General features: G+C 38.2%; 1 protein-coding gene across 1 annotated transcript in view; it reads left to right on the top strand.

Moving 5' to 3' along the window:
• Positions 1-1,106: 1,106 nt before the first annotated feature.
• The window catches only part of LOC135229717 (olfactory receptor 8K3-like), a 43,155-nt gene continuing 20,270 nt past the window's right edge, over positions 1,107-23,991 (top strand). The window contains exon 1 of the mRNA XM_064279070.1: positions 1,107-23,991. This exon is cut by the window's right edge and continues 20,270 nt beyond it. The gene's annotated coding sequence lies outside the window, so the exon portion shown is untranslated.

Genomic DNA, 23,991 nt, shown 5'->3' with positions numbered 1-23,991 from the left:
ACCGGCTCACCTAGATGTGCGGCCGCCCTTCCCCACCCTCCGGTGCCCATCCGCCTGTCTGTTCCGGATATCTCTAAAATTTTGATATTTTGTCCTCACAGATTGTTCTTAAAGTACATTTCATTAAAGTGTCATTAATCCTGACCACCGAGTTTCCTGGCACCCCTTAAACATCTCTTCATTTACCCTAATCAGGCCCTGGCGGGGTGGGTGTGTGGAGCTCACAGGTCAGAGTCCAAGCCAAAGAGTGCACAACCTCTCCATCTCCGGGCCCCTCCACTGTCCGCCTGTTTCCTCCCTCCAGATTGTCCTCTCAGTGGGCTTTTGAATATTTAGCTCCTGTCTTCTTGTCTCCACTATTTCCATTAAGGCGCTAGATGGTGACTTCGCTTCAGTTTTGACTTCCATGGCTTAGAATCACCTGACTCTGAATTTCAGCGAAATCGTGGCTGGCCACCAGAGGGCGCTTGCAAACCCACCCGGGACCCCAGCGTGGGACCCGCCGATGCTTGGCCGAACGGACCTGGGCGCCCTCCCATGGTGAAAGCAGGAGCTTTCCTTCCTGCAGGACCCACCGCCGCAGGGAGAGGACCCGAGCCTCTTTGGAACCAAACGCGCAATGAGTCGGCGGCAATGAGGAAAACGCTCCCTTTTCACTGCCCAGACTGCAGAAGAAGGAGCTCGGCTGCAGCTCCTGTCAGACAGATTTCTCCAAAAGCGAGCAAAAAACTGTGCATTTTTTAAGCTGTTTCCACGTGTTTTGATCTTTGCTTCTCATATAGTATTTTAGCAAGACCTATGCAAACCGTTTGCACTTCACTACTAGCCTCAAGTTTGGGGTTTCGAACACCCACTCCCCGAGAGCCCAGGGAAGAAAGGCCTGGAGATCTGCTTCCATAAAGATTCACCCTTTGCTGAGAAAATGCTGTGGAAAAGGGTTCTACTCTCTAACACATGGGGTCACCAGGAGTCGGAATCCATTGGACGGCAACTGGTTTCAGTTTTTTTTTTTTTTTTTACAACAACATCCAAACATTCCTTCATGGTTTTGGTGGGTTGAAATCATAGCATGCTCTAGTTTTTTTTTTTTTTTTTTACAGATTCAGTATTGCTGCTGGGGAGAAACTCCACAGATTCAGAGAAAGGGGAAGCACATAAAAGAAGTGTACAAAATATAGGGAACTTCCAGTCGAGTCAGCTGAGTACACAGCCAGTGAGACTTTTTATCCAGAAACTCAAGGAGAAATTGAATATGGGTGTCCTTACGTACCTGCTTTTGTTAAAAACTTAATGGCTATTCTTTCCTACAATATTAATGTAGTTCATCGGAATCTGAAAAATTCAAAGTAAAGGTCACATTATTTTAAATTTATAAATGAAAAAACTAAGATTATATAAATTATATAAATAAAATGTTCTTGTTTAACTACCATTTCTTATCATTTTACTTCACTGGTTTGTGGTTATTGTTAATTGCCATTGAGTAACCTTTGTGTTTGCAAGAGGGAAAGTTAACGGATTCATTGCATGAAAGAGGAACCAAAATACAGTTTCTCTCATTCTACTTGATTAAGTCAGAGGGCTTGATTAAGTCAGAGGGTTTTTTTTCTCTTATTGAAAAACATGTAGGTTAATGATGCATCTGCAGTCTTTTACTTGGAAAAGAATGTAAAGTTACTCCCATTCAAATACGTGCAGGCACTTGTTTTCTCTAATTCTACTTGATTAAGTTAGACAATTTTATTAAGTCAGAGGGTTTTTTTCTCTCATCGAAAAACATGCAAGTTAATGTTGTTTTTGCAGTCTCTTAGCTGGAAAAGAAAGTAAAGATACTCCCATTCAAATACATCCAGTGACTTGGGCTTATAGGTTTTGAATGTACAGTTTGTTTTACCTGGGCATGAATGTGCATTAAAAATATCTTGAGAGCAGAATGCTGTCTCTCCTGTGCAAGTACGAGGCTATAGCGATGTAGTTTTATTGAGTGAACATTAGCTTCCAGGTTTTTCAATAAGAAAAAGAACCTCTGATCTAATCAAATATGCCTAACTTAATCAAGTAGAATCCAGGAAAACAAGGGACTGCACCAATTTGAATGGGAGTAACTTTACATGCTTTTCAGCTAAGACTCTGCAGATGCAGCATTAGCTTGCAGGTTTTTCAATAAAAGAAAACAAACAAAAAAAATCTGATCTAATCAAATGCGCCTAACTTAAGTAGAATCCAAGAAAACAGGGGACCGCATGGATTTGAAAAGGAGTAGCGTCACATTCTTTGCCAACTAAGACACTGCAGAGGCAGCATTAGCTTGCGTGTTTTTCAGTAACAGAAAAAAACCTGATTTCATCAAATCCTCTGGCTTAATCAGGCAGAATGAGACAAACTGTCCTTTGGTTTCTCTTTCATGCAATGAATTCAGTAACTTTGGCTCTTGGAAACACAAGCTTTACTCAGCAAAACTACATCGCCGTAGTCCATGTACTTGCAGAGGATATACCACACAGTGCTATCGTTCAGAGAGTCTTAATACACCTTCCCGCAGGGGTAAAACGAAGTGCAAAATGAAAACCTATGAAACCCAAGAGTCTGCATGTATTGGAATGAGAGCAACTCTTCATTCTTTTGCAACTAACAGACTGCAGAGGCAACATTAGCTTGCACATTTTTCAATATGAGAGAAAACCCTCTGACTTAACCAAACCTGCTGACTTAAACAAGTGGAATGAAACTGTATTTTTGTTTCTCTTTTGCTCAATAAATTTGGTAACTTTGTCTCTAGCAAGCACAGGGTTTAGTCAGCAAAACTACATTGCTATAGCCTGTGTACTTGCCCCGAAAAACCTGCATGGTGTTCTCGTTGAGATTGTTAACGCACATTCGCACTGGGTAAGACAAAGTCCTTATTGAAATTCATTAAAACCCAAGTGTCTGCACGTATTTCAATGGGTGTAACTTTACATTCTTTTCCAACTAATAAAATGCAGAGGTAACATTAGCGTGCATATTTTTCAGTGAAAGAAACATGTTTTGATTTCATCGGATTCTTGACTTAATCAGGCAGAATGAGAGAAACCGTATTTTGTTTTCTTTTTTGCTCAATGAATTCGGTAACTTAGCCTCTTGCAAACACCAGATTTAGTTAGCAAAACTTCATGGTGGTAAAACAAATACTTGCAGAGGAAAACTACATAGTACTATCGTTAAGAGATTCTTAGTGCACTTTCAGGCCCAGATGAAAACAAAGTGCATATTGAAATCCTATAAAAGCCAAGTGTCTCCACATATTTCAGTGGGTGTAGCTTTACGTTCTTTTCCAACTAAGAGACTGCACAGACAACGTTAGCTTCCACGTGTTTCAGTAAGAGAGGATACCTTCTGACTTCATCAAATCCTCTGACTTAATCAGGCAGAATGAGAGAAACTCTATTTTGGTTTCTCTTTCATTCAATGAATTTGGTAACTTTGAGTCTTGCAAGCACAAGGTTTCCTCAGCAAAACTACATTGTTGTAGCCTTTGTACTTGCAGAGGAATAACTATATTGTATTATTGTTAAGAGATTGATAATGCACATTCACGCCCAGGTAAAACAAAGTGCATGTTGAAATCCTAAAAACCCAAGTGTCTGCGTGTATATGAATTAGAGTAACTTTACATTCTTTTCCAACTAAGAGATTTCAGAGGCAATATTAGCTTACCTGTTTTTCAGTAAGAGAAAAACTTTCTGACTTCATCAAATCCTCTGACTAAATTACAAAGAATGAGAGAAACTCTATTTTGGTTTCTCTTTTATGCAATGAATTCGGTAACTTTGACTCTTGCAAATACAAGGTTCACTCAGCAAAACTACATCATGGTAGCCCATATACTTCAGAGGAAAAACTACATAGTCTTATCCTTGTTAAGAGATTGTTAAAACACATTCACGCCCAGGTAAAACAAACTGCATATTGAAATCATAAAACCCAAGGGTCTGCACCTATTTTAATGGGTGTAACTTTACATTCTTTTCCAACTAAGAGACTGCAGAGCAACATTATTTTGAATGTTTTTCAATATGAGAGAAAACCCTGTGACGTAATCAAACCTCCTGACTTAATCAAGTCAGATGACAGAAACTGCATTTTCATTTCTTTTTTGCGCAGTGAATTCAGTCACTTTGGCTCTTGCAAACACAAGGTTTACTTAGAAAAACTACACCATGGTAGGCCCTGTACTTGCAGAGGGATAACTACATCGCGTTTTCATTAAGAGAACGTTAAGGCACATTCATGCACAGTTTTAAAAAAAGTACATATTGAAATCCTTTAAAACCGAAGTGTATGCACATTTTCCAATGGGTGTAACCTACCATTCCTCCCCAACTAAGAGAATACAGAGGCAACACTAGCTGGCAGGTTTTCAGGAAGAGAAAAACCTTCTGACTTCATCAAATCCTCTGACTAAATCAGGCAGAATGAGAGAAACTCTCTTTTGGTTTCTCTTTCATGGAATGAATTTGGTAACTTTGACTCTTGCAAACACAAACTCTACCTCACTGTAGCCCGAATAATTGCACAGAACAATCTGCATGGTGTTCTCTTTAAGAAATTGATAATGCACATTCACGACGGGATAAAACAAAGTGCATATTGAAATCCTATAAAACCCAAATGTCTACACGAATTTCAATGGGTGTGACCTAACATTCTTTTCCAACCAAGAGAATCCAGAAGCAACATTACCTTGCATGTTTTTCAATATGAGAGAAAACCCTCTGATGTGATCAAACCTCCTGACTTAATCAAGTGGATCAGAGAAAGTATATTTTCGTTTCTCATTCAGGCAATGAATTTGGTAACTTTGCCTCTCCAAACACAATGTTTACTCGCAAAACTACATCGCGGTAGCCCATATACTTGCAGAGGAAAAACTACATAGTGTTATCAGTAAGAGATTGTTAAAGCACACTCACGCACAGGGATAACAAACTCCGTATTGAAATCTTATGAAACCCAAGGGTCTACACCTATTTCAATGGGTGTAATGTTACTTTCTTTTCCAACTAAGAGACTGCGGAGCAACATTAGCTTGCATTTTTTCTATATGAGAGAAAATCATCTGACTTCACCAAGCCATATGACTTAATCAAGTGGGAAGAGAAAAACTGCATTTTCGTTTCTCTTTCGCACACCGAATTCAGAAACTTTGGCACTTGCCAATCGAAGATTCACTGAGCAAAACTACATGGAGGTAGCCCATATACTTTCAGAGGAAAAACTACATAATCTTATCATTGTTAAGACATTGTTAAAGCACATTCATGTCCAGGTAAAACACAGTTCATAATGAAATCTTATAAAACCCAAAGGTCTGCACCTATGTCTCTTAGTTGGAACAGAACAGAAAGTTACACCCATTGAACTGTGGGCAGACACATGAGTTCTCTGGCTTTCAGTATGAACTTTGTTTTACCCGAGACTAAATATTATTTCACAATATCTTAAAGTTAGCACTACCTAGATGTTCCTCTGTAAGTTACAGGGGCTACCTATATGTAGTTTAGCAGAGTAAACCTCGTGCTCGCAAAAGCCAAACTTCCTGGGTTCACTGCATGAAAAAGAAACCCAAAGACAGTTTCTTTCATTCTGCCTGCTTTCGTCAGGGGATTGGATGAAGTCTGAGAGTTCTTTCTCTTACTGAAAAGCATGAAAGCTGATGTTGCCTCTGCATTCTCTTAGATGGATATGGGAAGTTACACCCATTGAACTGCAGGCACACACATGGGTTCTCTAGGATTTCAAAACGCACTTTGTTTGACCTGGGCCTGAATGTGCTTACACAATCTCTTAATGCTGACTTTACATAGTTGTACCTCTTCAAGCTACAGGGCTACCACAATGTAGTTTTGCTGAGGAAACCTTGTGCTCACAAGCCAGACTTACCAAGTTCACTAAATGAAAGACAAACCTAAAGTCAGTTTCTTTCATTCTAAATGCTTTCGCCAGAGGTCTGGATGAAGTCACAGAGATCTTCCTCTTAATGAAAAACATACAAGCTGATGTTGCTCCTGCCCTCTCTTACTTGGAAAAGAATGGAAACTTAAACTAATTGAACTGGAGACAGAAACTTGGGTTTGCTAGGATTTAATATGCACTTTGTTTTCCCTGGGCATCAGTGTGTTTTCACAACCGCTTAACACTACCACTTCATTGTTGTTTCTCTGTAAGAACAGTGGCTACTGCTATGTAGTTTTACTGAGGAAACCTTGAGTTTCCAGGAGCCAAACTTACTGCTTTCACTGCAGAAAAGAGAAACCAAAAGACAGTTTCTCTTATTCTGACTGCTTTCATCAGGGGGGAAACCCTGGTGGCATAGTGGTTAAGTGCTACAGCTGCTAATCAAAGGGTCGGCAGTTCAAATCCACCAGGCGCTTCTTGGAAACTCTATGGGGCAGTTCTACTCTGTCTATAGGGTCGCTATGAGTCGGAATGGACTCGATGCCACTGGGTTTGGTTTTGGTTTTGGTTTATCAGAGGACTGGATGAAGTCAGAGAGTTCTTTCTCTTACTGAGAAACATGTAAGTTGATGTTGCCTCTGCACTATTTACTTGGAACGGAATGGAAAGCTACACCCATTGAACTATAATCGGACACTTTGGTTTGTTAGGATTTCAATATGTGCTTTGTTTTGCCTGGTCATCAATGTGCTTTCACAATCTCATAAGGCTACCACTAAGTAGTTGTTTCTGTTCATGAACAGGGGCTACCACGATGTATTTTTCATGAAAAAATCTTGCTTTTCCAGGATCCAAAGTTACTGAGTTCACTGCAGGAAAGAGAAACCAAAAGACAGTTTCCCTCATTCTGCCTGCTTTTGTCAGAGGAGTGATTGAAGCCGGAGAGTTCTTTCACTTCCTGAGAAACAAGAAAGCTGATGTTGCCTCTGCACTCTCTTACATGGAAAGGAAAGGAATATTACACACTTTGAACTGCAGGCAGACACTTGGGTTTGCTATTATATCAATACTCATTTTGTTTTCCATGGGTGTCAAAGTACTTTCACAATCTCTTAAAGCTACCACAACGTAGTTGTTTCTCTACGAATACCCAGGATAACACAGTGTACTTTTGCTAAGGAAACCTTGCATTTCCAGGAGCCAAAGTTATGGATTTCGCTGCAGAAACAGAAACCAAAAGACAGTTTCTTTCATTCTGCCTGCTTTACTCAGAGGACTAGATGAAGTCCAAGAGTTCTTTCTCTTACTGAGAAACATGCAAGGTGATGTTGCCTCTGTGCTCTCTGACTTGGAAAGGAGTGGAAAGTTAAACCCATTAAACTATAAGGAAGCACTTCAGTTTGCTAGGATTTCGATATGCACTTTGTTTTGCTTGGTCAACAATGTGCTTTCACAATCTCTTCAGGCTACTGTGTAGTTGTTTCTTTTCATGAACAGGGGCTACCACGAAGTAATTTTGGTGAAAAAAATCTTGCATTTCCAGGAGCCAAAGTTACCAAGTTCACTTCAGGAAATAGAAACCAAAAGACAGTTTCTCCTATTCTGCCTGATTTCTTCAGAGGAATGGATGAAGTCAGAGAGTTCTTTCACTTACTGAGAAACATGCAAGCTGATATTGCCTCTGCGCTGTCTTAGTTGGAAAGGAATGGAAAATTACACCCTTTGAACTGCGGGCAGACACTTGGGTTTGCTGTTATATCAATACGCACTTTGTTTACTGTGGACGTCAAACAGCGTTCACAATCTCTTAATGCTAACACTACATAGTTGTTCCTCTGCAAGGACAGGGGCTACTGTGATGTAGTCTTGCTGAGGAAACCTTGCATTTCCAGGAGCCAAAGTTACTGGTATCACTGCAGTGAAGAAAAACCAAAAGACAGTTTCTCTCATTCAGCCTACTTTCATCACGGGACTGGATGAAGTCAGAGAGTTCTTTCTATTACTGAGAGACATGCAAGCTGATGTTGCCTCTGTAGTCTCTTACTTGGAAAGAAATGGAAAGTTACACCCATTGAACTGTAAGCAGACACTTGGGTTTATTAGGATTTCAATATGCTCTTTGTTTTCCCTGGGTGTCAAGATGCTTTCACAATCTCTTAATGCTAACACAATGTGATTGTTCCTCTGCAAGGAGAGGTGCTACCTCAATGCAGTTTTTGTGAGGAAACTGTACCTTTCCAAGAACCAAAGTTGCCAAGTTCATTGCAGGATAGAGAAATCAAAACACAGTTTCTCTCATTCTGCCTGCTTTTGTCAGAGGACTGAATGAAGTCAGAGGGTTATTTCTCTTACTGAGAAAAATGCAAGCTGATTTTTCCTCTGTGCTGTCTTACTTGGAAAGGAATGGAAAGTTATACCCATTGAACAGCAGGAAGACACTAGGGTTTGCTGGGATTTCAATATACACTTCTTTTTTTCCTAGGCATCAATGTGCTTTCACAATCTCTTAATGCTAACACCACTTAGTTGTTCCTCTGCAAGGACAGGGGCTGCCACAATGTGGACTTGCTGAGGAAGCCTTGTGTTTCCAGTAGCCAAAGTTACCGATTTCACTGCAGTAAAGAGAAACCAAAAGACAGTTTTTTTCATTCTGCCTGCTTTCATCAGAGGACTGGATGAAGTCAGAGAGTTCTTTCTCTTACTGAGAAACATGCAAGCTGATGTTGCCTCTGCAATCTCTTACTCAATAGGAATAGGAAGTTAAGCCAGTTGAACTCAGGCAGACATGAGTTTGCTAGGATTTCAATATGCGCTTTCTTTTCCCTGGGCATCAGTGGGCTTTCACAATCTCTTAACATTACCACCTCGTAGTTGTTTCCATGCAATAACAGGGGCTACTTGATGCAGTTTTGCTGAGGAAACCTTGAGTTTCCAGGAGCCGAAGTACCAGTGTCACTGAAGGAAAGAGAAACCAAAACAGTCTCTTTCATTCTCCCTGCTCTCGTCAGAGGACTGGATGAAGTCAAAGAGTTCTTTCTGTTACTGAGAAAAATGCAAGCTGATGTTGCCTCTGTGCTCTCTTACTTTGAAAAGACTGGAAAGTTACATCCATTGACGTATAAGCATATACTTGGGTTTGCAATGATTACAATATGTTGTTTGTTTTCCCTGGGCATCAAATGTCCTTTCACAATCTCTTAAGGTTACCACTTCATACTTGTTTCTATGCAAGAACAGAGGTTACCGTGATGTAGTTTTGCTGAGGAAACCTTGCGTTTCCAGGAGTCAAAGTTCCTGATGTCACTGCAGGAAAGAGAAACCCGAAGACATTTTCTTTCACTCTGCCTGCTTTCTTCAGAGGACTGGGTGAAGTCAGAGACTTCTTTCTCTTACTGAGAAATATGCAAGCTGATGTGGCCTCTGCCCTCTCTTACTTGGAAAGGAATGGAAAATTACACCCATTGTGCTATTAGCATTCACTTGGGTTTGCTAGGATTTCAATATGCTCTTTGTTTGCCCTGGCCTTCATTGTGCTTTCACAATGTCTTAACATTACCACTTCATAATAATTTCTGTGCAAGAACAGAGGATAAAGTGATGCAGTTTTGCTGAGGAAACCTTGCATTTCCAGGGGCCAAAGTTTCCGATTTCACAGCAGGAAAGAGAAAACTTAAGGCAGTTTCATCCAGTCTACTATCATCAGTGGACAAGATAAAGTCCAAGAGTTCTTTCTCTTACTGAAAAACATGCAAGTTGATGTTTCCTCTGTGCTCTGTTACTTGGAAAGAAATGGAAAGTTACATCCAGTGAAGTATAAGCATACACTTGGGTTTGCTAGGATTTCAGTATGCCCTTTGTTTTCCATGGGCGTCAGTGTGATTTCAGAATCTCTTAACGTTACCACTTAGTAGTTGTTTCTATGTAAGAACAGAGGTTACTGCGATGTAGTTTTGCTGAGGAAACCTTGTGTTTCCAGGAGTCAAAGTTACCGCTTTCACTGCGGGAAAGAGAAACCTAAAGACAGTTTATCTCATTCAGCCTGCTTTCCTCAGAGGAATGGATGAAGTCAGAGACTTCTTTCTCTTATTGAGAAACATGCAAGCTGATGTTGCCTCTGTGCTGTCTTACTTGGAGAGGAATGGAAAGTTACACCGATTGAGTTGCGGGCACACAGTTGGGTTTGCTAGTATTTAAATATGCACTTTATTTTTCCTGGGTGTCAATGTGCTTTCACAATCTCTTAAAGCTACCACTATGTAGTTTTTTCTATGCAAAAATCAGGGCTAACACGATGTAGTTTTGCTGAGGAAGCCTTGTGTTTCCAGGAGCTGAAGTTAAAGATATCATTGCAGGAAACAGAAACCGAAAGATAGTTTCTTTCATTCTGACTGCTTTCTGCAGAGGACTGGGTGAAGTCAGAGAGTGCTTTCTCTTACCGAGAAACATACAAACTGAGGTTGTCTCTGCGCTGTCTTACTTGGTTGGAATGGAAAATTACACGCGCCGAACTGCAAGCAGACACCTGGGTTTGCTAGGATTTCAATATGCACTTTGCTTTCACTGGGGGTCAATATACTTTCAGGGTCTCTTAATGCTACCACTATGTAGTTGTTTCTATGCAAATACCTTGGTAACGTGATTTAGTTTTGCTGAGGAAACCTTGCATTTCCAGGAGCCAAAGTTACCCATTTCAATGCAGGAAAGAGAAACCAAAAGACAATTTCTTTCATCCTGCCTGCTTTCGTCAGAGGGCTGGATGAAGTCTGAGAGTTCTTTCCCTTCTGAGGAACATGGAAGCTGATGTTGCCTCTGTGCTCTCTTACTTGGAAAGGAATAGAATGCTCCACCCATTGAACTCAGGCGGACATTGGTTTGCTAGTATTTCAATATGCACTTCGTTTTCCCTGGGCATCAATATGCTTTCACAATCTCTTAAGGTTACCACTTTGTACTTCTTTCTATGCAAGAACAGAGGTTACCGCAACGTAGTTTTGCTGAGGAAACCTTGCGTTTCCATGAGTCAAAGTTACCATTTCACTGCAGGAAAGAGAAACCTAAGACGGTTTCTCTAATTTTGCCTGCTCTCATCAGAGGACTAGATGAAGTCATAGAGTTCTTTCTCTTACTGAGAAACATGCAAGCTGATATTGCCTCTGCACTCTCTTACTGGAAAAGGAATGGAAAGTTACAACCATAGACGCATAGACGTATAAGCAGACCCTTGGGTTTCTAGCATGTCAAGATGCTCTTTGTTTTCCCTGGGCGTCAATGTGCTTTCACAATCTCTTAATGCTAACAAAATTTAATTCTTCCTCTGCAAGGACAGGTGCTACGGCAATGCAGTTTTTGTGAGTAAACCTTACGTTTCGAAGAAACAAAGTTACCGAGTTCGTTTCAAGAAAGGGAAACCAGAGACAGTTTCCTTCATTCTGCCTACTTTTGTCAGAGGACTGGATGAAGTCAGAGAGTTCTTTCTCTTACTGAGAAACATGCAAGCTGATATTTCACCTGTGCTCTCTTACTGTGAAAGGAATGGAAAGTTAAACCCATTGAACTCAGGTGGACACTGGTTTGCTAGGATTTCAATATGCAGTTTGTTTTCCCTGGGCATCAATGTGCTTTCCCAATGTCTTAAGGTTATTATTATGTAGTTGTTTCTATGAAAGAACAGGGGTTACACGATGTAGTTTTACTGAGGAAACCTTGCATTTCCAGGAGCCAATGTACCAATTTCACTGAAGGAAAGAGAAACCAAAAGACAGTTTCATTCTGCCTGCTTTTGTCAGAGGACTGGAGGAAGTCAGAGTGTTCTTTCTCTTACTGAGAAACTTAACAAACTGATATTGCCCCTGTGCTCTCTTACTGGGTTGGAATGGAAAGTTTTACCTGTTGAACTGTAAGCAGACACCTGAGTTTGCTAGGATTTAAATATGCACTTTGCTTGTCCTGGGGGTCAATGTACTTTCAGAGTCTTTTAAGGCTGCCACTGTGTAGTTGTTTCTATACGAATACCCAGGATAACACGATGCACTTTTACTGAGGAAATCTTGCATCTCCAGGAGCCTAAGTTACCAATTTGAATGCAGGGAACAGAAACCAAAAGACAGTTTCTTTCATTCTGTCTGCTTTCATCAGAGGACTGAATGAAGTCCGAGAGTTCTTTCTCTTACTGAGAAACATGCAACCTAATGTTGACTCTGCACTCTCTTACTTAGTAGGAAGGGAATGTTACTCCCATTGAACTCGGGAGGACATGGGTTTGCTAGGATTCCAATATGCGCTTTCTTTTCCCTGGGGGTCAATGTGCCGTCACAATCTCTTAATGGTACCACTATGTAGTTGTTTCACTGTTAGAAGAGGGGATACAGCAATGTAGTTTTGCTGAGAAAAACTTGCTTTTCCAGGAGCCAAAGTTTCTGAGTTTATTGCAGGAAAGAGAAACCAAAAGATAGTTTCTGTCATTCTGCCTGCTTTCATCAGAGGAGTGAATGAAGTCAGAGAGTTCTTTCTCTTACTGAGAAACATGCAAGCTGATGTTGCCTCTCCATTCTCTTAGTTGGAAAAGAAAAGAAAGCTACACCCATTTACTGTTCGCAGACACTTGGGTTTTCTAGGATAAAAATGGGCTCTTTGTTTTACCCTGGCATGAATGTGCTTTCACAATCTCTTAAAGCTAAAACTATTTAGTTGTTCTACTGGTTTCCAGGGCTACTGCAATGTAGCTTTGTTGAGGAAATCTTGTGTTCGCAAGAGCCAAAGTTTCTGAGTTCACTGCATGAAAGGGAAATCCAAAGGCAGTTTCCTCCTTCTGCCTGCTTTTGTCAGAGGACTGGGTGAAGTCAGAGAGGTCTAGCTCTTCCTGCTGAGTGAAGTAAGTCAGTCACAAAAGGACAGATAGTGTGTGAGATCATTATTATAAGAACTTAAGAAAAGGTTTTAACACAGAAAAAAAATTATTTGATGGCTATGAGGGTGGGGAGTGTGGGGGGAGGGAAAATCACAATTTTTTTTTTTTTTTTTACATAGTAGACGAGGGTCAACTTCAGTGAAGGGAAGGACAACAAACAATACAGGGGAAGTCAGCAAACTGGATCAAACCAAAAACGAAGAAGTTTCCTAAACACATTCAAACACTTTGAGGGACAGACTAGCTGGGACTGGGGATGGAGATCATAGTTTTGGGGTATATCTAGGTCAATTGGCATAATAGACTCGACAGCAGTGGGTTTGTTTTTTTGGAGAATGTGCTAAAAAACAAAACCCTTTGAACTGAGAGGATTCTGACTTATAGCAACCATACGGGACAGAGTAGAACTGCCCCATAGACTTTCCAAGGAATGGCTGGTGGATTAGAACTGCTGACCTGTTGGCTAGCAGCCAAGCTCTTAACCACTACACCACCAGGGCTCCAAGAGAATGTGTTGCGAACCATGAAATCAGGAGAGGAGAGTGGATATGCTGAGTGGAAGTGGGAAAAAGTGCTAGGTACAGAAGTGGAGCTACAATGATTGTCTTGTTTTTGTCAACATTTAGAATAAACTTTGCAGTGTCAGCATTTGTGTTTGTGTATGTGTATGTTTGTGCAAGCCTTTCCCTTCTGTTTTACCCTTCATAGTCTTCTGAGGGGGGTATTAGATATGGGCCAGGTTGCAAGGAGTTTCAGTGTAGTGTGATGATTTGACATACTCAGTTAAATTAATTCGCTCAAAAGTCCCCATTCCAGACCTTGTAGTTCCACTCTTATTAATGCCTTTCCTTTCACATGTAAATCTGTTAACATACCTTATTGATTTAGCAATCCAGAGGTTCAGCTTTGCATCTGACTTCGTTTTAACCAACCCTTTTTACCTATATCAGAATATACACTAATTATGATAAATTTCTTGAGACTGTCTATAGATGCTCCCATGTTTGGAATCCTTTCTCCCCTGGTTGTTCTTACTTAATAGTTATCTTTTTTGTTTCATGGATTATTTTTTCTTATCTATATGAAAAACTTTTTAAAATGTTTGTTGAATTATTTTTGGAGTATTTCTTGGGGGACAGAATATACTATGATGTGTTACGTTTGCTGCCTGTCTTTCATTGTTTTGGCTTTTCAACATTAAAATCCTGCTTCCTGTCTCCTTAACTGCTGCCCCAAAGTAGAGGAAATTGGCAGAAATGGTTTAGGCATCATGCTGACATTCAGGATAAGCTTTTAGACCTCATACATAGTAATTTCCCTGTCTCTGGGTGAGTTTGGAAACCCTAGTACCATAGTGGCTAAGTGCTATGGCTGCTAACTAAAGGGTCTGCAGTTCAGATTCTCCAGGTACTCCTTGGAAACTCTATGGAGCAGTTCTACTCTGTCCTATAAGGTCGCTATGAGTCAGAATCGAATCAAAGGCAATAGGTTTTTTTTTTTTTTTAGTTTTAGGTGAAGTTTAACCCCCATATTCTGAACACCCGATGCATGAAGTTACACGTAAATAGCATTGCAGCTGTGCAGTAAGATTAATAATGTTACTGATGTAACTTATATGAACTTCCTACGTGTAAACCCCTTAAAAGTAACCTTCCATTCCCTCTCACTGAGCAGCGTTGGCAGTAGCAACCCTGACTATTTCTTTCCTTAGCACCACGAAATAAAGGTGCCTTTCTACACTCTTATCTCAGTCACTGGTTTATTAGCTGATTCAAGCCATGCCGACAAGAACCTAGGGTTTCCACCCAGCAAAAATGAGCACTTCCAGGTAATAATATCTCATATTTATCAAAAGGTATATCATAGTCATTCTTCAGAATTTCATTAATTATAATCATCACAACAGTTCTGTAAAGTAAGTTCTATTAATATTTTCATATTTTAGATAATAAAATGGAGGTTCAGAGAGGGTAAATAAATTACCCAAGTTGAACTCATGAGGAATAAATAAATAGTCCAAGTTCACATTGGTCTTAAGCATTAGAATCAAGTTTCAAACGTGGTCTAGCTGCAGGTTCCAGGCTCATAACAGCTACTCTAAATTACTTCTTAATGTCAGTTTTCTGCTTTAATAATGTCATCCCTGAAATAACAGAAAGTATCAGATTAAAAGAAGAGAAATAGCAGTGGGGTTCATAAAGTAGTGAATACCTAGGATAATTTCTGGGAGAGAAAATAAATTCAATAAAGACAATGAATAAATGAATTGAAACAACAAGCTAATCAGTTCATTTTGGATGCAGGACTTGCTCAAACTAAATAATGGAAAACCATCACAAAGTGGTTACAGAACATGGGCAGGTTTGTAATAAATGTGCTGTGGGGGGATATTAGGAATTATCATTAAGTCTGGAACAGGAGCAATGGTTACACAGTGGTTAGAGCTCGGCTACTAATGAAAAGGTGGACATTTCAAATCCACCAGGTGCTCTTTTGAAATTCTAAGGGGCAGTTCTAGTCTGTCCTATATGGTCTCTATGAGTCAGAATTGACTGGGCAGGAAGAATCTGGTCTTTTGGTTTAGTAAGGAAGATGCTAAAAATAATAACAAGGAAGTTCCCATTTAAGAAATGATTTGTGAATTTCTGCCTTGAAAAGTTCCGCCACCTTTAAAAATAAAGGTAGAAGTAGAATTTTTTAAAAAATAGCTAAATCATTATCACTAATGATGTGTAGAAGTTGGCCAGGGGCTTGTCAAGATTGATGTTACTTCCTTAAAAAGAGAGGTCTCTGAGGAGATTTTTTCCCTACCATCTTCTACTTTCTGGATTGTGTTACCGTTTGAGCTTCAGTTCTTAGCAAATTTAATTTTAGGGCAAGAGATTGGCAAATATATTTATTGGCTTTGATTTTGCTGAGCTACTGAACCAATGAGAGCCTTCAGGCCCCACTACTGGACTTTTAATTTGTTTTAATAAATTAAAACTTCTTCCTTGAGCTAATGTTTGAGTGATCCATTTACTTATTGAGTGTTTCATTAAATACCTGGGAAAACATTTCTAGATGACACAAGGGGCAGAGGAAGAGGGACATGCAATCACAAAGGTTGGGCATCATGGAATCGTAGGCTGTGCCATTCATATAGACTAAGATGTGAAGAAACCTGCTGAAAATGTGCAATATATTGGGTATTGCCATGGTTAATGTAAACATCCAAGTGCTTCCCACCACAGTATCACACATACCAAAAGGAACAACAGGCAACGCAGTGATATACATCAACCCAAAGAAAAGAAATTTGTCTAATCCACTTATAGTTTTTCAGTGAAGAAGCTCCTGAAAATAGGAAAGACAGAAATAGAGACAATGATGAGAAAATACTGAGGAGCTTTTTTTTGATATACAAGTTAAATATTATTACAGTGAGAATAAGAAATAATGTGTGATTCATTAAAATGTTTAAAGACTCCCAATAATGTTGATAGTTGTCGTAGCTGTTAGGTGCCAAGGAGTTGGTTGTGATCACAGGAATTCCACGAACTACAGAATGAAAGAATGTCTGGTCCTGAACCATCCTCACAATATTTGCTGTGTTTGAGCCCATTGTTGCAGACACTGTATCAATCCATCTCATTGAGGGTCTTCCTATTTTTGCTGACCCTCTACTATACCAACCATGATGTCCTTCTCTGAGGACTGGCCCTCCTCCTAAGTGTCAAATAGTACCTGCATATAATTTCTCTGTAGGAGAAAGTTACCACCAAAGAGAGTGGAGTGAAGGAATTGACAAATCGGTGCTACATATATTGATGGATTTCCTGGACAAAGAATAAATCAGTGGAGAGGTGGGCAGAAATGCCAGGGCATAGGAAAGTCTTGGAATTCAAGTTATAAAAAAGAATGATATTCTAATTTCCAGCTTATGTGAATGACACATCCCTAGAACTGTTAGGAGCACGCCCTTCACAATAATGTGGTGTTTCTCCCAGTTTCCACAGTGTCATATTCAAGGAGAAATCATCTTATATTTATAGCCTGTCTTACCTATATACAATGGCAACTAAAAATAATAACAAACCTGTATCATCTCTTTGATGAGAAGAATAAAAATATTTACTATGATATTATCTTACTTAAATAGCAGCAATTATATACTACATAATATAAGAAATAACAGCAACGTATAAGATCTGATGTGTCTCTATTTATATAATTACTGGCTCAAAATATTAGCTTATTACTTGAAGCAAAAGAAATGAATCAACACTAGAGCAGGCAAAATAAAAGTCCAGCGTTTATTCTCTCATAAAAAACGTTGGCATTTTTAAAACTCTCCTCTTCATGGAACTTTTCTTTGACCATCACAACCAATTGCTTCTATGGAACTTGTGAATTTATATTAAAAAAACTGATATAGAAAGAAAATCTAGGGATTTTTTTCAAGGCTTTATTTTTTACAGTCATTAACTTTTCGTGATTTTTCTAATCATAAAGGCATTTAGTATCCACTCAAGTAAGCATGAGTTCTGCATCTTTTAAAGTGCTCTATACATTAGAATGTCAGATAAATTGGCTTTTTTTTCTGGTTACTTTTATTTTTGAAACATTTTATTAAGACATAAGTAATACATCATATTATTCACTCGTATGCCTTCAGTTTTTTCAGCTTGAGAAATGTGGAGCAGGTTCTTCCCTTTTGGCTTTTTAACTCCAAATCTCTGTACCTTTCATTACAATACTTTGTCTTTTTGAGCCGCCATGAAATCGTCAGTTCAGTTTTTAACTTCATTATTTCTTCCATTTGCTTTAGCTACTTTATGTTTCAGGGCCTCTTCTGACATCTGTTTTGATTTTCTCTTTCTTTCCTCCCTTTTTAATGATCTTTTGCTTTCTTCATCTATGATATTTGATGTCATTCCAAACTTGTCTAATCTTTTGTCATTAGTGTTCAATGAGTCAAATCTACTCTTGAGATGATCTCAAAATTCATGTCGGATGAACTCAAGGTCATATTTCGGGTCTCATGAACTTGCTCTAATTTTCTTCAGCTTCAACTTGTACTTGAGTATGAGCAATGGATGGTCTGTTCTGTTGTTGGGCCCTAGCTTTGTTCTGACTGATGATATTGAGCTTCTCCATCATCTCTTTCAGCAGATGTAGTCAATTTGACACCTGTGTATTCCATCTGGTGCGGTCCACATGTATAAAATATAGTCTCCATTTATGTTGTTGAAAAAAAGTTTTTTGTAATGAAGAATTCATTGGTCTTGCAATATTCCAACATGTGATCTTTGGAGTCCTTTCTATCACCAAGGCCATATTTTGCAACGAACAATCCTTCTTCTTTGTTTCCAACTTTCACATTTTGTTCACCCTTAATGACCAGTGCATCTTGACTGAAATTTTGAAGAATTCCAGCTTTCATAAGTTGGTAAAATCTTCAGTTTCCTCATCTTTGCCTCACCGCTCGGTGGGTAAATTTGAATTATAGTAGTATTGTCTGGTCTTCTCTGGATATTATCCTATTACTGACAGCATTTACTTCATGATACGTCTTGGAATGTTCTTTTTGTCAATGAGTGTGACACCATTCCACTTCAATTTGCCATTCCCACCATATTAGACCATATGAATGCCAATTCAAAATGAAAAATACCAGTCGTTTTCTGCTCAGTAATACCTAGAGTATCCATATTTATGCATCCATTTCATATTTTTTATTATTTCCAATGTGTGAGATTCATACTTTCATGTTCTAATTATTAATGGTTTTTGCAGCTGTTTCTTCCGATTTTGAGCAATGCCAATAAAATAGGGTATCTTAATCTGATAAAATAAAATAAGAGAGAAGCCTTAAACAAAAAATTTGAACTAAAAGGAGGAGTTGTGTTGACTAATAACTGTCCTCAGAGGTCCAAAAATAGCGAAAATATAGAAAACACACAAAGAAATGGTATATACCATATATATGAACTGTACTGATTTTATTCCATTTGAAAACTTTACGGAAGTGGATGAATATTGAGAGGTCTGTCCTAAAGGTAAAACATTTTAATCCAGATCCCTTGGTGGGAGAAATTAAAAGTTAACTGAGAATAAATGTATCTAAAAGAAACTTACTCCCTGGTGAATACAAATTGTTTAGAAAATTAACAGGCACCCTAGACATTTTGTTAAGCTTTCAAGTGCTTCAGACATAATTAACACGTTGCTTGGTATCTCCTCAGGGAGAGCCTCAAAGACTGAGAGAAAGCCATATATTGTTCCGTCTATGCCATGTTAAGAAGCGCATGGTGTGTCAAAGCAGATTCATTTTAGGTAAAAGGTAGAATTTTTTATGCAGTGTCACGTTTTAATAATGTCTAGAATATTTTAGTGCTATTTTCAAGGCCCCATTTTTAATCAATTACAAAGCCACAGAAAAATATTTAGAATTTTGATTCTATTCTATCTGCTTACCATTATTCTTGGTAAGTTTTTTATGGTTAAATGTGGACTTCATGTATTGACTTTTGTAGTTTAATCCTACAGAATTTAATGGCTGCATTTATTCACTAATAGTTTACTCAGAGACTGCTCTGCTCATAGTGTTCAGGAATAGATGTATGCCAGACAAATAGATAGAAAGATAGATAGACAGACAGACAGGTAGGTAGGTAGGTAAGTAGATTAGATAGATGATAGACAGACAGATAGACAGACAGACAGATAGATGATAGATAGATAGGTAGATAGATAGATAGATAGATGATAGACAGACAGACAGGTAGACAGACAGACAGACAAATAGATAGATGATGGAAGGACGGAAGGACGGACGGAAGGACGGACGGACACATATACATACCTAGGAAGCAGTGATCACAAAGTTTTAAACCAGCAATTCCATTATTTTAAACTGTAGGGCTATTCTTATATTTCTTAAAACATTTGTGGCATATTCAGATACTTTTATTTAAGATTATACTGACATTTATCTGTAATATCTCCTGGTACATAGGCATTCCAATGTCTAATGGAAGTTGCTTCATTTAAAGACAGGTTTTGATAACTTCTAGTAATTTACATATATAGTCACAGTATATTTTCTTTTTCTCCTACGCTATTGTGATTTTTTAAACTTTTATTTTTCATAAAAAGTAGAGGATACATATTTTACAAGCGTTTTTTTTTGACACCAATATTTCACTATTTGTTCAGGTTTCCTCATATATCCTAGATTTCTCCATGAGAAAAAAATATATGTATATCTGATTTGTTACAAAAAACTTAGAATGTGTCCTTTATAATACAAATGCCCAGTTGGAGGAGAAAGTATTTTAAGTAGACCAACAAAGAAAGTAATCTAAAGAATGGCACTTTTTTCTTAATTGTGCTTTAAAGTGAAAGTTTACAAATCAAGTCAGCCTCTCATACAAAAATTTATATACACCTTTCTGTATGGACAGTTCTACTCTGTCCTATAGGGTCGCTATGAGTCGGAATCGACTCGACAGCACTGGGTTTTTTTTATATACCTATTTCATCATGAAAATGGTGACAAAGAACTTAAGTCACAGTCCAGAAGAATTTACTTATAAATATCTTAAGGATCAAAACAATTAACAACAACCAAAAAATCATTCCAAGTAATTACTGTCAACAACCAAATAAAGATAGATGATGATGATGATACACAGATGATAGATATATAGATAGACAGACAGACAAATAGTACTAAACACACACTATTTTAGAGTTATTTTCAGGTATCACAGACACATTGAAACATTTAAGTCTCATTTATTCTTCCTAACAACCATGCAAGAAAGTGCTGGAATATGATTTTTCAGGTGAGGATAAACAGATTCTTATAACTGATGTTATTTACCCTAAGTATCGCTTCCTATATATTACAAATGGAGATATATTGTTATTATTGTTAGGTGCCTTCAAGTTGGTTCAGATGCATAGGGACCCTATAGGACAGAGTAGAACCGCCCATACAGAGCTTCCAGGGAGCAGCTGGTAGATTTGAACTGCTGACCTTTTGGTTAGCCGCAGAGCTCTTAACCACCACACCAACAGGGCTCCAAATGAAGTTATAGCAGAGGTATATCTGTATACATATAATTCTAGGAATATTTCCATGTATAAAGACAAATAATCCACATTGTTATCAATTATATATCTATCCAAAACTTGTCTAGTATGTTGACTGTTCCATCCTGGACCATCTATTATCATGAGTTTTAATAAGATAATATATTGAAGTACAGGTTCAAAATGTATCCATGAATTTTTTTAAGTATATAAAAAAAGAAAAGTTTTAAGAAGAATGTGATAATATCCACATATCCAACACCTGAAGTTTAGCATATTATTCTTTTTTGTTTCATCTATCAGGCTATCCATCACTCTACCTAACTGTACATGTGTGTGTAAAATTTGTGGAAGGTGGGTATATATTCAAATACAGTAAAATGGAAAGTTTGGATTTATCTTATTCATACTGGGTTTGTATACTAAAAATCTACCACATGATACTGCATTAAAGCTATTGATGTTGCTTATATCTCTCTCCAGAATAGATTTTCTGATAGACCTAGATGGATACACACAATCTAACAATGTTGAACGAATTTACTCTGACGGGAATCACAGAGCGCCCTGAGCTACAGTCTCCATTGTTTGGGCTATTCCTCATCATCTATATGACCTCAGTCGTGGCAACTTGGGCATGCTCATTCTCACTAAGATAGACTCTAGTCTGTAAATGCCCATGTACTTTTTTTCTCAGATACCTGGCTAACACTGATCTTGGTTATTCAACGGCTGTGGGATCTAAATGTTTGTGAATTTTTTGTTCATGGAAATGCAATCTTCTATTATTTGTGTGCTACACAGAGAGCTTTGTTTATTATGTTCATAACTAGTGAGATTTTCATTCTATGTCCTACTAGCACTACGCAGCCATCTGTTACCCTCTGCTCTACTCAGTCATCATGTCACAAAGGGCGTGCTGGGTGTGGGTAGCAATCACCTGTCTCTACAGCACATTTATTTCTCTTCTGATCACTATAAAGATTTTTAATTTATCCTCTGTGGCTACAATGTCATCACTCATTTTTACTGTGACACTCTCCACTTGTTATCCTTGCTCTGTTCAAACATGCATGAAATGGAATTGATCATTCTCATCTTTGCAGCTTTTGATTTTATTTCACCACTCCTAACAGTTCTTGTTTCTTACCTGCTCATTCTTGTAGCCATTCTCAGGATGAACTCAGCTGAGGGCAGGCACAAGTCTTTCTCCACCTGTGGGTCCCACCTGACGATGGTGGTAGTGTTCTATGGGACTTTAATCTTTACATATCTGCAGCCCAAGCCCACCCACTCCTTTAACACTAATAAAGTGGTTCCCATATTTTACACCTTGGTTATCCCTATGTTGAATCCTTTGATCTATAGTTTAAGGAATAAAGATGTGAAATATGCCTTATGTAGGACTTTAGGGGCAATTATGCATTATGTTTTCTCAAAGTTCTTTATACCATGTCATTCACATAAATTACATTATGGGCTTTAAACATTTCTTCTATGCGCCTTCGGAGGGCATAGCAAGCATGAAAGTGCAGATAAGTTCAACATCTATTTATATAGTGCCTACTAGCAGTCAGTCTACTGTGAGCTGTAAATAAATTAATAAAACAGAAAAAAAAAGTTGCCTTTCTTGAGCAGGAGAGATGCATCATAGGCTTAACAGGTAGGAAATTGTATAGTCTATTAGAAAGTGTTAGGATTGGTAAATTAAAATAAAAAAAGAGGAGTGAATACAGAAGAGTAGATAAAATTTTGTAGAAAGAGTTTGCATGTGCACACGTGTGTGCGTGTGTGTGTGTTTGTGTATGTGTGTACACACACATCTTCTGTTTTAGTGCTCCGGCTCTGCCCTTAGATGGCTTACTGTAATTGCAAGGTGCCTCAGTGTGGCTGTATGTTTTGAAGTACTCAGTCATCTGAATTTGCTCAAATGTCCCCTTTCTAAACCTTGAAATCCCTCTCTTTCATAATCAGTGTCTTTACATTCATATATGAACCCTTAGAGTCTGCTTACTTTTATATTGTTTTTATTAATATTAAATCAAAAAACCAAACCCATTGCCGTTGAGTCGATTCCAACTCATAGCGACTCTATAGGACAGAGTAGAACTGCACCATAGAGTTTCCAAGGAGCGCCTGGCAGATTCGAACTGCCTACCCTTTGGTTAGCAGCCGTAGCACTTAACCACTACACCACCAGGGTTTCCTTATTAATATTATCTTATAAATGGTAACAAAATAAATTTATTATATTCAGAAGGATCAGCTCAGTATCCGGTTTGTCTAAATCGACCTTTTTTTTTTTTTTTTATCAGTGTACATACCAGTTAGGATAAATTTATTGAAGTACACACAGTAGTTTCCAGGTTTTTACATTTTTTTTCTCTACCTCATTGATATCAGTTCCCAACTGCATGGTTCTGTCTCAGATTGTTATCCTTATCTATCCGGAAAATTATAATTGTTTAGAAGACATTTTGTAATTGTTTATGTATCCTTGCATAAGAAGTCTATTGTATGATGAGCTAGGTCATTGCTTTTTTTTTGTTTGTTTGGCTGAATTTTCTCAAATTTGGTTAATGTAAGTGTGCTCTATATTTGTTCATCATTTTGATTATTCTACTTGGAAGAAGCAAAAGGAGAAAACAAATGTTTGAACTGTGCTGTGTTTCTAGTGAGTGAGGTGTGATATGTGGCATTTTATATATTTGCCATGATTTCTTGACATAGTTGCTCCATATTCCTTCCTCATTTTCCAGGCATATTTTCTTATTTTTATTCATTTAATATTCAAAAAAAATTTATGAGAAAAAATAAAGGAAATTTTAGACACTAAGATTTTCTATATTAAAAAAAAAAAAAAAACCTCTGTGTTTTAAGGTAGGACCATAGAAGGAGGGGCGTGATATATTTCCATGTATACAGGGACTAGGAAACCCATAAGAAAAAAAATCATTGATAAAGAGTTTACCAAAATAGAAATTTAAATTTAAGATAATTTCCATCCCTAGTCAAGTCCAAGCGGCTTGACTGGGGAATTCTATTAAGTATTTAGGGAAAAAGAA

The sequence above is a fragment of the Loxodonta africana genome, unplaced genomic scaffold, assembly GCF_030014295.1.
Source record: "Loxodonta africana isolate mLoxAfr1 unplaced genomic scaffold, mLoxAfr1.hap2 scaffold_475, whole genome shotgun sequence".
Classification (NCBI taxonomy): Eukaryota; Metazoa; Chordata; class Mammalia; order Proboscidea; family Elephantidae; genus Loxodonta; species Loxodonta africana.
Note: the sequence above shows the minus strand (reverse complement) of the source record. Positions and strands in the feature narration are given on the sequence as shown.